Source organism: Cololabis saira, chromosome 7, assembly GCF_033807715.1.
Source record: "Cololabis saira isolate AMF1-May2022 chromosome 7, fColSai1.1, whole genome shotgun sequence".
NCBI lineage: Eukaryota > Metazoa > Chordata > Actinopteri > Beloniformes > Belonidae > Cololabis > Cololabis saira.
In genome coordinates, this window is record NC_084593.1 from 40,385,391 (window position 1) to 40,401,299 (window position 15,909).

The 15,909-nt window shown below is 39.4% G+C and overlaps 1 protein-coding gene across 1 annotated transcript in view; it reads right to left on the minus strand.

Moving 5' to 3' along the window:
• Positions 1-15,702, minus strand: part of il1rapl2 (interleukin 1 receptor accessory protein-like 2) — a 605,742-nt gene extending 590,040 nt beyond the window's left edge. Inside the window, exon 1 of the mRNA XM_061725899.1 lies at positions 15,323-15,702. The gene's annotated coding sequence lies outside the window, so the exon portion shown is untranslated. The remainder of the gene's footprint in view (positions 1-15,322) is intronic.
• Between the last annotated feature and the right edge of the window lie 207 nt (positions 15,703-15,909).

Below are 15,909 nucleotides of genomic sequence, written 5' to 3' on the forward strand. Positions count from 1 at the left end.
ACATCTTCTTGATGGACCACATGCTTCTGATGCTGCGTTGTAGATGGCGTGACGCAAGGTTGGCCAGTCAGTGGGATCCTCCGGGATCTGGTCAAGCCGTCGGAGATTGTCTTTGGTGGCAGGGCTATTTAGGGCTGCGCAGTTGAGCTTTCTGTTAAAGGCTTTCTTCGGACAACAGGATTGGATGTTCATGCAGAGCTTGGATCTGACCATGAGATGGTCCGTCCAACATTCAGCACCACGAATGGCTTAGGTGGTAATAATCACATCTGTGCCTTTGATGAATAATCACTTGGTGGAAAGGAGGTGCAAGTGCTTTAAGCGGGGGTGCTGCCAGGTGGTTTTGAGCCTGTTCTTCATCTGAAATGTGGTGTTGGTGATAACCAGTTGGTGTTCTGCACAGAGGGCGGAGTCGTAGCGCATTGGAATTCATTTTCCCCAATCTGTGCTGACCAATAACCAGGTTCCATACCAGATGATCTGTGCCCACTCTGGATTTGAAGTCTCCCGTCAGTATGACTTTGTCTGTGGTTGGAATTTTCTGAATTACGTGCATCCAGAGAAAGTAGGGAGGGAACCTCTGAACAGGACCAGATGAGAAAAGTTCAGCTTTACTTTCCAGATAAAATAATACGAAATGTTAAGTTCAAGCATCACAGGAAAAAACACAATATCAGAAATAATAAACACCACAGCATATTGATATTTTGTATGTTTGTGAACTCCTGCATGATTCCTGGACAAAGACTGAGTCGATGATTGATTGATAGCGATGGCCAGTTGATCAGGTCCAAGCTGTTTCACATTGAGCTTCTCTCATTTCGCGTATCCAACTCCCGCTCAAACTCAAACTCACTCTACCGCACCTTATGATAGATGGCAGTGACGTAGCATGGGCGGTGGTATGTAAATCCAGCTGCATTCAAATGTAGCTTTGGGCGCAGCAGGGCAGCATCCCAACAAGCTCCAATCTCTTGCATTTATGAGAGGCAACTGCGCATTTACAACTTAGAACGAGAGTCTATGGGCAAAGATTCTTTCCTCCCGAAGAGGAAACACGTGACCAATCAGATCTTTAGACAACATAGATGAACATAAAAAGCTTTATTCACTAACTATATACTATTTATCTTGCTCATTTGATATATTTCAAAGTATTTTATTATATTTGTTTAATTTTTTTGTGGGGAGTGGTGGGGCAGCGCCCTCTATTGGCCAGCTACCACTGGATTTAACAATTTGGCAACTACTGAAACATTTGAAATAGAATTAATTTTTGACAGGAGTTAGTACCAAGGTCATTATTACAGCTACATAAAAAAGCTCACGAGAATCTCAACAGTGATCATGCTATCCCTAGGGGTGTCAAATTAGCTCATTAATTGTGATTAATTAATTACAGGCATATATAGCACATTATGTTTTTTAATCACTTAATCTATTTTTTAATCTCTAACTTTACTTTTTCTGTTTGCGGGTAGGCTTTATTATGAAATCTGTGTTTGTGCTTGAGTTGTGGGTGGAAAGTTGTGGTCAGTCACACCCTGAAGTCACGCACTGAGGTGACTAGACCATGTGGATGTCCACAATGTCCACTTCATATCAGGTAAGATCAAATTTAAATATGTCAGATTGTTTTGAACAGTGTAGACCGATTAATGGTCCTATAGTTAAGTTAGCAGACACTATATAGAAAGAACATCTTCAGCCTGCCCACCACTGCTGTGTAAACTCAGTTGTTCTGCTTGGATATGTCTCTTAACGCCTACAGTAAGCTTGTGTTTCAAATACATCTGAAATACAATGCAAGGTGTTGTTGGCTTTAATTCAATTAAAACTGGAATGATCAAGAGAGAAGGCAGAAGGTGTAGAAAAGAAAAACAAACACTGAATGGCAATACAAGCAGCATGAGGGCAATGATGACATGATCAATGAATCTATTTACAAAAACTAAACCACCTTGTGATACAACATTAGTTATTTAATTGCCTTTTTATTTCCCTAGCCACTCCATCCTCTCTGTATCCTCCAGCCATGTAGGTGACAGCTTTGGAACTACTGTATATGTGCAGAAGTTAAGTTTCCTGCTTCCATGACAGGCAGGAAGCAACTTTCCATGTCAGAGGTCATAGACACAAGAAAAATAGCAAATGTGTGCATCCATATGGAAGGAGTCATAGGATGTGCACGTCAGCATCACAAAATCTTTGGTGGCCCTCTACCTACAGATTATTTACCTACATTTCTTTTCTTTTGCTGCTGTGCTTCCTCTTTTGTCGTTGTGATTTGTATTTCAGGGCCACTGTAGGAAACTCTCAAGTAAATATTCTCAGATGGGCATTGGATTTTAGGTGCACGTGTGTGTCCTCAGATGAGTCCAGATTAGGAGAGCTGTGATGAGCTCCTTGCAGGCACGAAACTGGCCAGGCACCCATCACTACTGTTGTGTGATCGTGTTTGATGAGAACAGAATTCTCCTCTCTCTGCATGTCCCACTGCTACACTCATACAGTATAAACCTCCGACCCCAAACCCTCACTTCCCCCACGCACATACACGGTCAGTAAACATTACATCAATTATTATAATCTTAAATGAGTGCTTGTTGATTCAGCAGCTGTGCTTAACCCTGGAGGACTTCATGATTTACAGTGATCATAATACATAGAAACTGATGAATTGATGGTGATAAACATTTATATATATATATCTACTTACGGAAGGGCAATAATGTAATGTGTATAAAGAGAATCAGATTGACCCTATCTTTGGAGTATCTCTTCAAGCTACAAACTGCAGTGTCATGGAATTCCACCTATTTCCTGGTTGGTAAAAAACCTGTATGCTTACAAATTTCTGTATATTTCCCCTTTATTATAACCTGCTTTGCACAGAGTCTGTTTAGTTGTGTAGTTTAATCCACCCGGAAAGTGTACTCCTAGTTCAGACAGAGGGAATTACGTCTAACCAAAATAGAAAGTACAATACTCCAAAATTAACAACCCAGAACGCTGGCAAAAAAAACCATCCCGTCATACTTGAATCCAGTCTTATAAAAGCATATTGCTTCTTTTACATGAGGTGACAGTAATGGCGCTTTTCCACTAGTACCTACTCAGCTCGACTCATCTCAGTTTGCCGTTTTCCCACTAGGGGTCTAACGTGCCGAGTTACTTTTCTGTAACTATTCTGCTGAGGTTCTAAGCAGCTGAGTCGGCTGTATCTGACATCATCACACTACAGGCCACTGATTGGTCGGGGGGTTGGAGTCAGACGTCTGAGTCAGGAGGAGGAAATCAGAAAAAGAGACTGACGGATTCTGGTTCATTTTATTCGACCAGCGCAAAAGTCTGTTTCATGATCCAACTCTGAGGTGCAGATGTTCATAAACCTGGTGCTGAGGAGAGAATTAAAAAGGGATCTAGACGGTGATAAGGAACAACCAGATCTACCAGGAGCTCTGTCTCTTCATAGCTGCTCACGGCTCCAGCTGACTTTTCAGCAACGCTGAGACTAAAAAAAACTAAAAAAAATTAAAAAGCGTCGCCGCCTGAATCTTCTCTCACTCTCCTTTTTTAACTTGACATCAAACACAAGCCACAGACCCAGCAGCACATCTATCATCTCCTCCAGGTTCTACATCTTTAGTGTTGTTGTCTTCTTCGTTTAGATAAACAATCAAATACGTCACAGCAGCTTCTCTCCAACCTCCTACTTCTGCTCCAGGTGATGAATTGTTATGGAAAAGAAACCAGGCCGAGTTCAGTTGAGCCGAGCTGAGATGAGTAGAGCCGAGTAAGTACTAGTGGAAAAGTGCCATAAGTGGCCGAAATGTCTCACAAAAGACAGTTAATAGCAGGAATCCAGACAGTGTGACTGCCCAGAGGACTTCGACAGAAACTGCTGCCTGATTTAAGGATGTGGTGAGAAACAGCAGCACACACGAGCACAAGACCTTTCTCCAATATTTCAAATTTTTTGACAGTTAACATGTAAACTGATAGATACAGTACATCTTTTTTTATTTGAAGTGTTTATTCTAGGTTTAAATTTAAAAACACCCCCAATTTTATCTTTAACAGTTTATAAATAGTATTAGTATATTCAGTGTATAAAACTATTTTTTTGTTTGTTTGTTTTTCATTGTAGGGGTGGTGCAGAAGTCGTAGAACTTCAAGTATCAAATATGACACGTCCGGCATTACAGGGTTAACTCAAGACCTTTTTGTCTCAAGACCCCCACCATGCTGACTATGAGCAAGATACTGACTCAGTAAATCCTTGTGACTTGCAGGCCTCCTATTTAAGCTGATATAACATCCACAGAGATAAGACCTAACCCACAGGCGCAACAACAGCTCCATAACAATGTGCATTATATGCAGTACAGCTGGAGGGAAAGTACAACAAGAGGCAATAATGTTTATATTTCTGTGCAGTTTGAGTGGTACATAGTGGCAGAACTGGAAATCTCTCTGAAAGCTAGAACGTTCTTCCATGTAGGGTGTCCTTCCCCTTTGATTCATGTACCAGAGGTGCAACACTTTTCTGAATGTAACCATGGTGACCATGAAACACTGTTTATCACAACCATTATTGCATATCTGAAGCCACAATCAAAAGATATTTCTACTAGCTTAGCTTAAACTCAAGAAAAATAGGTAAACTAACACAGAAGAATGATAAAGAAACTGGCAAGGAGGCACAGAATACTGAAGGAGGTGATGGGTTTCATAATGCTGGTGAGAAAATTAGCCACCAAAACCATGGACACATTACAAAAGGCCCAACAATACCCCTGTTCTTTCCTTAAGCCCTTTTACTTGATATTGTTTCAGAAACAATAAGAGGTTAAAGACAGTTGATTAAAAAAGATCTCAATAAAGTGCAAGCATGCTGCAAACGAATCTGACCACAAGTAGACTGATGTGGGTCCATAGTAAAGAAAATAAAGAAAAATGTAAAAAGTAGTTCACAAAAAGCACATTAAATGCTCTGCTTAATAGTCACATCCTATAGATTATTTAACTACGTATTGAGCTTTGCTCCTCTCGTCGTGGTTGTGGGATAAAGTTAAAGTCACAGTGCATATTACAATGAATCTGTCTTAATGGGAAAAAATGTATATTTCATGACTATAATCTGTGCATATAATATACATTTTTATAGATATGTGCAGTAATCATATCAACCTTAGTGATTAAAACATGCAGCCCACAAAAGAAAACAAAAAAGACCATAAAGTTTTAAGATGGCTTTATCTTAATAATATCGAAGATAATAATCTCACTGTACCCATGTATAATGAAAATAAAGTATTCTATTCTATTCTAATAGTATTAGGGCCATGCAGGAGAAAAAATATTTGAGAGGGGAAGATTTTTTTTATTGTGCACTTCGAGAAAAAAGTCGAAATGTTGAGATTAATGTTGAAATACAATTTCAAGAATAAAGTCAAAATTTCGTGAATAAAGTCAAAATTTCGCCTTTTTTCTTAACATTTCAACTTTATTCACGAAATATTGACTTTTTTCTCAACATTTCGACTATCTTCTCAAAATTGTACTTCAACATTAATCTCGACCTTTCGACTTTTTTCTCGAAAAAAATATTATTTTTATTTTTCTCATGCCTAATACTCTTCTGTATAATAATAATATAATGTACATGAGAATAAAATAAAAGTTGAATTAAAAGTGACCTGAATGGTCCGGCCACTTCCAGTCAGTCTCATCAAGTTTGCTTCATTTTTTTAATATACAGTATGTTCTATAGACCAATAACCACCTGAATGTGTTTCTGTCCCTTCTTAAAATGAGGCAGCGCAAGTTCACAAAACTAAGAGCACTTTGATCTTTTTACCATGCATATCACCTGGATTTTCACAGAAGAGTAAGGATTGTATTACATCACTCTGATCAAAATTGCTCTTTGAAAATTTTCAACACAAAACTCAGAATTGTATGTGATGCAGTAGACATCTGATCGGAGAGAAGACATGCAAGTAGGGCCTCTGACAACCACAGAACCCCAGAGCAACCAGATGTCAAGTAGTAGAGAAAAAAACAACAACCCTTTTATTTACAACTGGAATCCAGATGGTTTATCTAATTCCATTAGAGTTTGGCTGGATTGGCTTTTATTATTCTTATAGAGGGAATGCGCATGACGTCACAGATGCGACTTCACAGCGGGTTAGGCCCACTGAGTGTCAGAAAGACTGAGTGTCAGAAAGACTGAGTGTCAGAAAGACTGAGTGTCAGAAAGACTGAGTGGCAGAAAGACTGAGTGGCAGAAAGACTGAGTGGCTGCGTAACCTTTCAGTTTGAGCAACTGGAAAACATCTAAAATGGTAAAGAGCTGTTGTGCAATCGACTGTACTCATAGATTTAGCAAGAAATCGGAGTTATCGTTTTACAGACTGCCGAAAAATAAACTTAAGAGAGACAAATGGATCGCTGCAATTCACAGAAACAACTGGATTCCAGGCACCGAAACGTGGATTTGTGGTTCCCATGTAGTATCAGGTAATGTTGGATTTTTGGGTAGCTAACGTTAAACGGTCAAATCATAAAGTTCGGTGTCCTCATCACTTTAATTTCTACAACAAATCCTGCCTTGAAGTCGGACCAAGCGTCAAGACTTTTGTATGCCTTCAAGCTTTGCTTCGTGTATTTCCCCGGCGTAGAAATTAAGTTATCCCGTCTTCTCCACTAGTTGCAGCTGTTTTGCCACTCAGTGTGAGTAAGGGGGCTGGTCCAGTGGGGAAGTGACGTCAATGCAGACCCTCTATAACATATTGACAAAACATTGCCAAATTTGTTCGGTAACATATTTAAGACAAAGGTTGGCTAAATGTAGAGGATAGTTTCTTAAATACCACTGCAACCCCTTTGTGTAGTCATGGGTTTCAGCCATGTTTCCTTTTGACTGTGTCTCCGGAGCAGGAACCTCCTGGACACAGGTGTCACTACCCAATATACCGGTACACTTACAGCAAACAGCATGAGGACCCACTGCTCTAACAGAAATGCATGACAACAGGCAACTGATAAATATTTGTTCATTGTTTGCTGAGGGTTTAACTAAGTTAGCGTATACTCTTGCAAAATAGAAATGAATAAAACAGCAATGCAGTCCCACTAAATGTACATTCAATAATAAAGATGTCAGAATTAGTTTTTGCATCTCTGACCCAAGCTTTTCTGCATTGTGTCATTTAAAAGAATATTCTGCTGCAGAGGTGAATTTGTTATTTTGACATTTATTATGAGATTGCATCGCATATCACAGAGCTGTTTAATATTAATTGCTTTGTGAAATATTGATTGGCAGCTAGTACAAGAGCATAGAGGGAGGCAGCTTCAGACTGAGTAGTCGGCTCAAAATAGGGATATAAAAAACTATTCAATGATTGAGAGAATATATTTTGGTGGTTTAAGTGACTACCAAGTTAAAAACTTCAATATAACACAACACTCTATGTTTGAGGCCTTGAGGATCAGAAAATATCTCATTCAGTGAGTCGATCTAATTTGCAGGGTACTGTGATATCACAAAATAAAACTATGCTTAACTAAACCCAAATTTTTATAATTCTGCATATGCAATACCTTGAAACTGGGGTTGTTTAAAGCTAAAAACTGATTTGAGAAGAGCCCTAACCCACGGAAGAGTGCAGGTGGAGTGGAAAGGAGTGGCTCACTCCACACGAGAGCTTTATAAACTGGTACTGACTTCAAACACCCAAATAAATGGTATCTGTTGTTGAAAAATTTATTTTAGACTAACTAGGCAAAACTGGGAAAATAAAGACTTGACTCTGACTTGAAGTGAATCTGATTAACTTCTGTTGCATGCGAGGGATTACATCTGCACAGCGAGCCAGATGATGAGAAAGTGACCACCATGCTGATATGGCTGGAGTAATTTAAACATTAAAACTGAGGGTACAGCAGATTCTGGAAAAGTACAGAGATGGCAGTATCTGATTGACACCTAACATAGCGTTGTAGATGTGAAAAACATTTCATCTCCTCTCAGGCCGGAGCCTGCAGAATGATAATGGCCAATTCCATCAGGTCATCAAGACCCATTAGTGACTAGGAAGAATATTAAACCATTTCATATTGGTGTCTAGTAATTTAAATCAGTTTAAACCACGAAAAATGTGATATTTATCATATATGTCAGATATGTACCATTTTATATTTCAATGTTTACATATAGGCCTGGTGTTAACATACTTCAAAAGCGAGCAATACGATACATTCATAAGGCTGGATATCGAGATCTCACTAACTCACTATTCTTACGGTCTAAAGTACTAAAACTCATGGATCTAGTGGCATTGCAATCTGCACAAGTAATGTTTAAAGCAAAAAATCATTGGCTACCGGATAACATTCAGAAATGATTCATTGGGAGGGAAGAGAGTTATAATTTAAGGGGAAACCTAAACTTCAAATCTTTACTTGTGCGTACAACAAAAATATGTTTTAGTGCATCAGTTTGTGGAATTAAACTGTGGGATGGTTTGAATTTGGAGTTAAAAAAATATACAAACATAAAACAATTTAAGAAGAAATATAAAGAAATGGTTTATTTGAGGTATAAAAGTGAAGACTGAGTTTAAAGATCAGCAGCTGTGTGTGTTCTGCTATTTTATCATGTTGTCTCTCTATGTTTATATACTTAGATGTACGTATTATATTTCATAGTTATATTATATATTTATGATAGAGCTTACATCTTGTATTAAACAGGTTATTTTGGTAAAAATGATATATATTTATAAAAATTAGTGCATAGTATAAAAAATAAATACAGACATATAATTTATGTTTAGTTGTGGAAAGGGAGTGGGATTAAATAAGTTTATACTTCCTCCCACTCCTTTTCGAACATGTAACTTGAAATATGTGTTTTGATGTTGTTTTTTTTCTTTATGTGGTGGAATGCCCACCTGGATTTGTTTTCTTATCTTTTTTCTTGTTTTTTTTTACATTTTCAAAATAAACTAAACTAAACTAACTCTTTACTTCAATCCTAATGGTTGGAAAAGATTAAACATTATGCTTTAAATACATATCATTGAACATTTACCTGATAGCTCCATTCTAAAAGCAGAGGAAGCCTTCAGGAAGATGAAACATCCTCAAGAACAAAAACAGAGGAAGAGCAGCTGTCTCTTTCTGAGTTACGATGACCTGCTGGACGGAGAGTCCACAGCAACTTAGAAACAGCAGCCTCAGCATGGGCTCCAAAAATAGATCATTCTGGTGCTCTAATTGGTCATCGTTCCTCAGCACATTGTACTCCGTTTCCAACAAATTACTGTTCTTCATAGTTCATTTTTCAATAACATTATGTGACCTAGGTCAAACATAATTGCCTAATTAATTTGAGTTTAGAGAACACAGTCTTTAAATTAATTAAATGCCACATTTTGAGACTGAGAGTGTTTGAGAAGAATGGCAGCAAATACACCAGATGTGCTCATTTAAATAAGATTACCTTGGTACTTTAGCAGGAAACAGAATGGATCATATTTGTCACAATTTCTAAGCAGTTTTGTTGTACAGGAACAGGATTTCTAGGAGACAACGCTGCTAACAGAATTTGCTAATATCCAAACTCTGTGTGCCGCTGAACATCATGTAGTAGGATATGAGCAAATTAAGCTTTGCAATTTGCAAGCATCTGAAGCTGCTGATTGGTGGCTCAAAATAATAGCTAGAAGTGACTGAAAGACTGTAGACACACTTATACACACAATGCTACATGCAGACGTGAGAGGGGTCAACCAACAGTAAATAACAGCAGTGGTGAACCGTGAGTACAACCGCTGGGCCTTCACCTCATCACAGAGACAAGAAATCATTGTGGAAAAAAGCAACAGTACAATGAATTGAAAGGGTTTAACAGTGCAAAGTTAATTAATGATGACAAGAATGTACTGTAAACAAATAGACCATAGTATCAATAACATTCTCCGCAACAAGAAACATTCTCAACATTAACTTCGCATAACTGAAGACCATTTAGGCTACATAGTTGAAATTAAATAAACATACTCTAAAGCCTCATCCATGGATATCACTGATCATTTTCAGTCTTGAAATGCCTTTCTACTTTCTTAACCTTTTTCTTTTAATTCCAGTTCTGGAGTTGGTCTTCCGTTTTTTATTATTTATTCACTCTCCACACCAAAACACATAGCTTGGCCTTCCCCGGGAGCAGCTAACCGGGCCTTAAAGGAGCTTGAGGCTCCTTTAAGAAATGACACTCTCTAGCACCACCCTTCACCACGACGGCCGTTGGGGGTACTGCAGCCAACAGTGAAGCCGGCGCCGGAGAACGGGGAGAACGTGCATGCAGCGTCATGTGACGTCACATCCGCAGCCCAGCGCGGGAAATTCCGGCCCGGAATTGCAGCACATTTTGCAGCACACAGCCTGTTCAAGGCAACGGAGAGATACGCTAGAGGGCTCATTCTTTTTGGTTTGGAACGCTTCATCTGACATTATTACTAGAAAATTTAAAACGTTTACACATTTTTTTTCATAAATCCTGCCTCAATCCTGCCTCATGCTCCTTTAATAGAGACGGACCATTCTGATTGGATAACAGGTTTTCATGACATGAACTTGACAGTAAACTTTAATTTTAGAACAAAGATGAGAGAAAATGTGTTAAATATATTGTATTGTATATGTGTAAATTAAAGGAGATAAAATTTATATTTATTTTTTTTATTGAATACTTTATTATCATTATCATTATTATTTATTTATTTTTTTAGGCCTTCTCTGAAGGCGTAGAAGGCCCTGAAGGTTCCCCACTGAGTAACACTATAAAGTGTGTTGGTCCCGAGAGGGAAGGGCCTCTTCACCGTAACCACTAGCAGTGGATTTATGCTTAAGATCACTTGTGTTTCCATCACAATCTACTATATTAAGGTATGAATATCTGGTGTAAATAGGCTAAATGTAGAACATTTCCCTAATACAGCTTATATCTCCTTAAAACCATTGTCCCTCCACCCCCACTACACACACACACACACACACACACACACACACACACACACACACACACCCTGTCTGTCATCTAGGCCAGTCTTCTGCCTCCATATATTCCCAGTGACTTGCTATGCATCGTCATCCCATCCACAATTTATGGATCTCTCTCTCCTCTCTCTCCTCTCTCTGTCCCTGTGTCTCTAAATCTGTCCTCCCTTTTAAATTCACAGTATCTCCTCTTCCCCTCGCGCATTGCCTCTTCCTTATTTCCTTTACTTAGTTTCTTTTAATCTGTTTGGTTGTGGCTTGTTTGTTGCTTGTAACAACCCTGATCTCATGTATGTAAACAAGATTTTTTTATGCTGTTTACCTTTGTGTGCCTCTATATATATACTTCTTTATACCAGCTTTTACTCACTGTGTCCTGTCTGTTCTGGGTAATGGCTAATGGTTATGTTTCTGGGCTGTTTGCTGGAATCTGGGGGTAAACTCTATGTTCTTTGCAGATTTTTGAACCACAACTCAGTTGCTGATTTCCATCAAGGCTCCACATTTCTTTAGTTTTTTGCCAGATTTTCAGTCTTTTTAAACATTTATTCCTACCCTGCTCTTTTTTTGATCAACATTGGTTTTGGGCATCTAGTATCCTGAACTACCTTCACTTGAGTACCTTTGTGCCTTTAGATTTAGCTGATTTTTATCTCACAAAGTTTTTGTAATCCTGTATTTGACCCGGTCTTTGTACATTTTGACCGTATAGAAATGTAATTCTCGTCATTTGTGTGAAATAAGACCTGGAAACAGGCATTGTGGCATAGAATTGTCAATTTGGGTTAATTCACTGTACAAATTGTTACAGATTACTTTTGTAATACTGTATTTGACCCGGTCTTTGTAAGAATGAGATGTACCTGCTGTACTCTACTGACCTTACTTCTTAAAAACGACCTCATTTCTTATCATTTTATTTCATCTTATTTGTTATTTACTGTTTAATTGTGTCTTGCCGCTATTAATATTGACGTAAAGCACTTTGAATTACCTTGTGTTGAATTGTGCTACACAAATAAACTTGCCTTTTCCTATTTTCTGTGTCCTGTGTTTGGATCCTTCCTCTCTGAACAGAACACACATTCCACATATTCATAAGAGAGAAAAAACTGCACTAAAATAATCAGCGTGCATGAGAACACTTGTAGCTTCTCTTTTCCTCACAGTCCTCCCACGACCCCTCACATTTATCTCACAAACCACTAAAATGGATCAAACCCCTCGTTTGAAAACCCCCTGACAAAAAATCTTATCTCTGCTTTATCGCTGCGTCATGCTGCATCAGTATTTGACGGGTCACCATTTTCACCAAAGTACTGTGACTTTGCTCTAAATACTTTAAAATATGTAATTCTACAGTATTGCCTCATTTCTGTCTCAAATTCCTGCCAGCCTCCTCCGTGACTGCATCCCTGCTCTAAACGGCCCACCCTCATCATTCTTGTAATAGATGGCTGATGTTGGGATGTGGAGGGGCTGCTCCTCCGCCGGTTCATCCACCCACCGGTCAGATCTATACGACACCGGCTTCACGTCGTAAATCAACATATACACACAAGAGCAACTGATATGCACTCTGTTATTAAGCAGCAGAGATAATTAAACCTTTGCACGTTCCTTCCCTCTGTATGTTTGCATGTGTGTGAGTGTGTGTGTGAGTGTGTGTGTGTGAGAGAGAGAGAGACTGCTCTCCTGGATTTGAACACACACATCCACTCTGTTTTTCCCCTTCCTCTAAAACACACGGTTCACACTATAAATCCCCACTTTTTGTCACCGGGCTCTGGCACACACACACACACACACACATGCACACATACACAGCCTCTTTCTCCGTGTATGCTCAGAGAAAGAAAAAGAGAAGGGGAGATGGGGAGGGAGAGAAAACACCTGCGGGTGCTGTAAAGCACTCACACAAATGGAGTCTGTGTTGCAGAGGACGTGAACAAATGGGAAAATTATACAGTTGAGCCTAAACGCCACACTTTCTCCAGAAGGTGCACTAGCTCGGCCTGAACTTTGGCTGCACTTAAGAGTGAAATGTGTTCACATGCAAACCCACATATTAAGGTAAATATTCAAATCATAGTGTTTAGAGTAGGCAAGGACTTTATCGCTATTATTAACACAGATTATTTCATTTTATGAACAGACTCAACACATTTTTATTCAAAAATCCATCTTAGTACAGGACTAAGAGACTGTAAGATAATCACGAAAATATGCAAAATAAAGAGGAAAAACTAAAAATAAAAAGAGGAGCAAAGCTGGTTTATAGAAACAAACACAATTTATGACTTGAAACAAACATGGTATGACTTTCACTGTACGAATTGTTACAGATAACTTTTGTAATACTGTATTTGACCCGGTCTTTGTACGTTTTGATCGTATAGAAACTTAATTATTGCCATTGTAAGAATGAGATGTACCTGCTGTACTCTACTGCCCTTACTTTTAACAACTTGTGCTTTTTATTATTTTACCTCTTTTCTTATCATTTTATTTGTTATTTACTGTTGAATTGTGTCTTGCAGCTTTTAATGTTGATGTAAAGCACTTTGAATGACCTTGTGTTGAATTGTGCTTTACAAATAAACTTGCCTGGCCTTGTCTATAAAGAAGTAAATGAAGATGCTCAACAACCAAACAAGAAATGACCACATGGCCTGTGTAGAGGAAAACAAATACAGTATGTGAAAACACAACTGTCTGAGCAACTTAACAAATACCCCACAGTGGGTCTTGTGATGATTAAAAGAAGTAAATACTTTTAAGTTGAGCCCATCTTCGTGTGTGAATCTCCACAACATTTCTGTAATCAAGATCCCTTTCGTCCCCTGGATATGAGGTCTTTCACTTATTCCAGTGAACATTTTTTGGTTGAAAAGACGTTCAAAACAGGTTCAAAAGTGAAAGTTTTTCTACCGGCTATTTGAAGACGTTTATTGAACGTTGACATATAGACCATATTTCACCAGGGAATGCAATATTACAGAAATTCTTATTTTTTAATGTGCACACATACTGTAATGTCATTTTGGACCTTAACTAGTAAACTACATTGAAATTACGCATTGAAAAACCAGTATGGGAAATTAAGGTCAAATTTGGTCTAATGAAGGTTTAATAAACAACTATATTCATTAAATCACTCTTTTATACTATAGTGAACTGGTTATCAATTGAAATTTTAAAGATATTGTTTTGATACACGTTGATGTTGTGAACGCTTTTTAAACGGTTGAAAAGTGGTTGAAAGACATTTAAACCTAATATCAACCTGTTTTAAGCCGGAAATCCAGTTGAAATCCCGGCTTGAGCTCCCTGGGATGATGCATGGCTGTCAGCACACTCTTATGGCACACAGACACACGTAAACACGCACACACGTGTCACAGCAGGCATGACACATTGAGAAATGTTAGGATTTCATGAAACTGTTATAAGTATGAGGGTTTTTTTCTATAAGATTGTACTCTGATGGTTGCTCTCAGTGCTGAACCACCTCCTGTTTTTATGAGCAGACTGATTAGCTGAGTTCTTCTTCAGGTGAGGACGGTGAAGAGGAACGGATGTTTAAGATTGATGGTCCCCTCCTGTTTTTCTCTGGGATTTGGTGCTGGGTTGGCTTGTCGGATTAGAGATAGGCAACAGAAAATATATGGCTGAAAGTGTGACATGTTTAAGTTTCTTTCCCTGCAGTTGGGCTCCCAGATAAGGTTCAACATCGGTTCCTATAACGTACAAAACACCTCCCTTTTTCAGTATAAATATGACTGGATTGATGACAACAGGGTGCATTTCCTCTCCTACCTATGTGATTTGAGAAAATTGTACCTCCAGCTGGAAAACATTATGCATGATATAATAAAAGCTTGTATTAACTTTGATTCGTTTCCCCTTGTTTTCTTATGGTGCAGAAGACAAACGAACACGAGGATCTTTCAGAAACCTGATGGCCTTGTAACAAATGAAAAGTCAGAAGTCGTGCAGCCGAAGTGTCAGAGACAGGAGTTGTAGGCACTAACTTGGTGTTTTCCTGCTCACGGGCATACTTAGAGGCTCAAACACACACGATCACGCGTGCACACACACACCAGCCTCGGTTCTAGTGGGTATCTCACGCCAACGCGCCAACATACAGACACACACACACACCCTTCCATACACACCGCATCACACACAAACGCGTCACGCATGTGCGCTCTGCACGCGTGAAATCCGATTGTGGTGTTCCTCTCACCTGCGTTTCAGCCGGAACTAATTCTCAATCCAAGCGGCACAAGGAAAGATCAGACCTGGAGCAGACGGAAGATGTGCAGAAATAATCCCAGAGTCTGTGACTCCGTCCTGTGAGGGACCGGAGCGGCGCGGAGCGATGCTCCGCTCAGAGTGATGGAGGGATGCAGGAGGAAACACACAGCTGAGGGAGGTTGTCCGCGCAAAACAGCACATATAACCCCTGACAAACATCCACCGAGGCTTCAGAGGGAGTCAGATCTCCTCTCTGCCCCCTCTCTCTCCCTGAAGACGGCTGGGATGTGCTCCGTTACGCACAGCCGTGCGCGCTGCGCTGCTGTCATCCAGGACTCCAGCCAGAGAGCAGGTATCTGCTCAGTCTCTGTCCGAGCCGAGCAGGATCCCTCTACCTCCCGGAGACTAAAATAACTTACAATCTCCAAACTGGAATTCCGTGCACAACTCCCGGCTCCGGTGATAAAGACTAGATCCCACAAGGAACCGTCAAGCAGAGGAGTTTCCCATCTTCATGATGCCTTCTGCTTCTTCATGCCCTCAAGTGCCCTGCGCTTTTTTTTTGTTTTGTGTGTC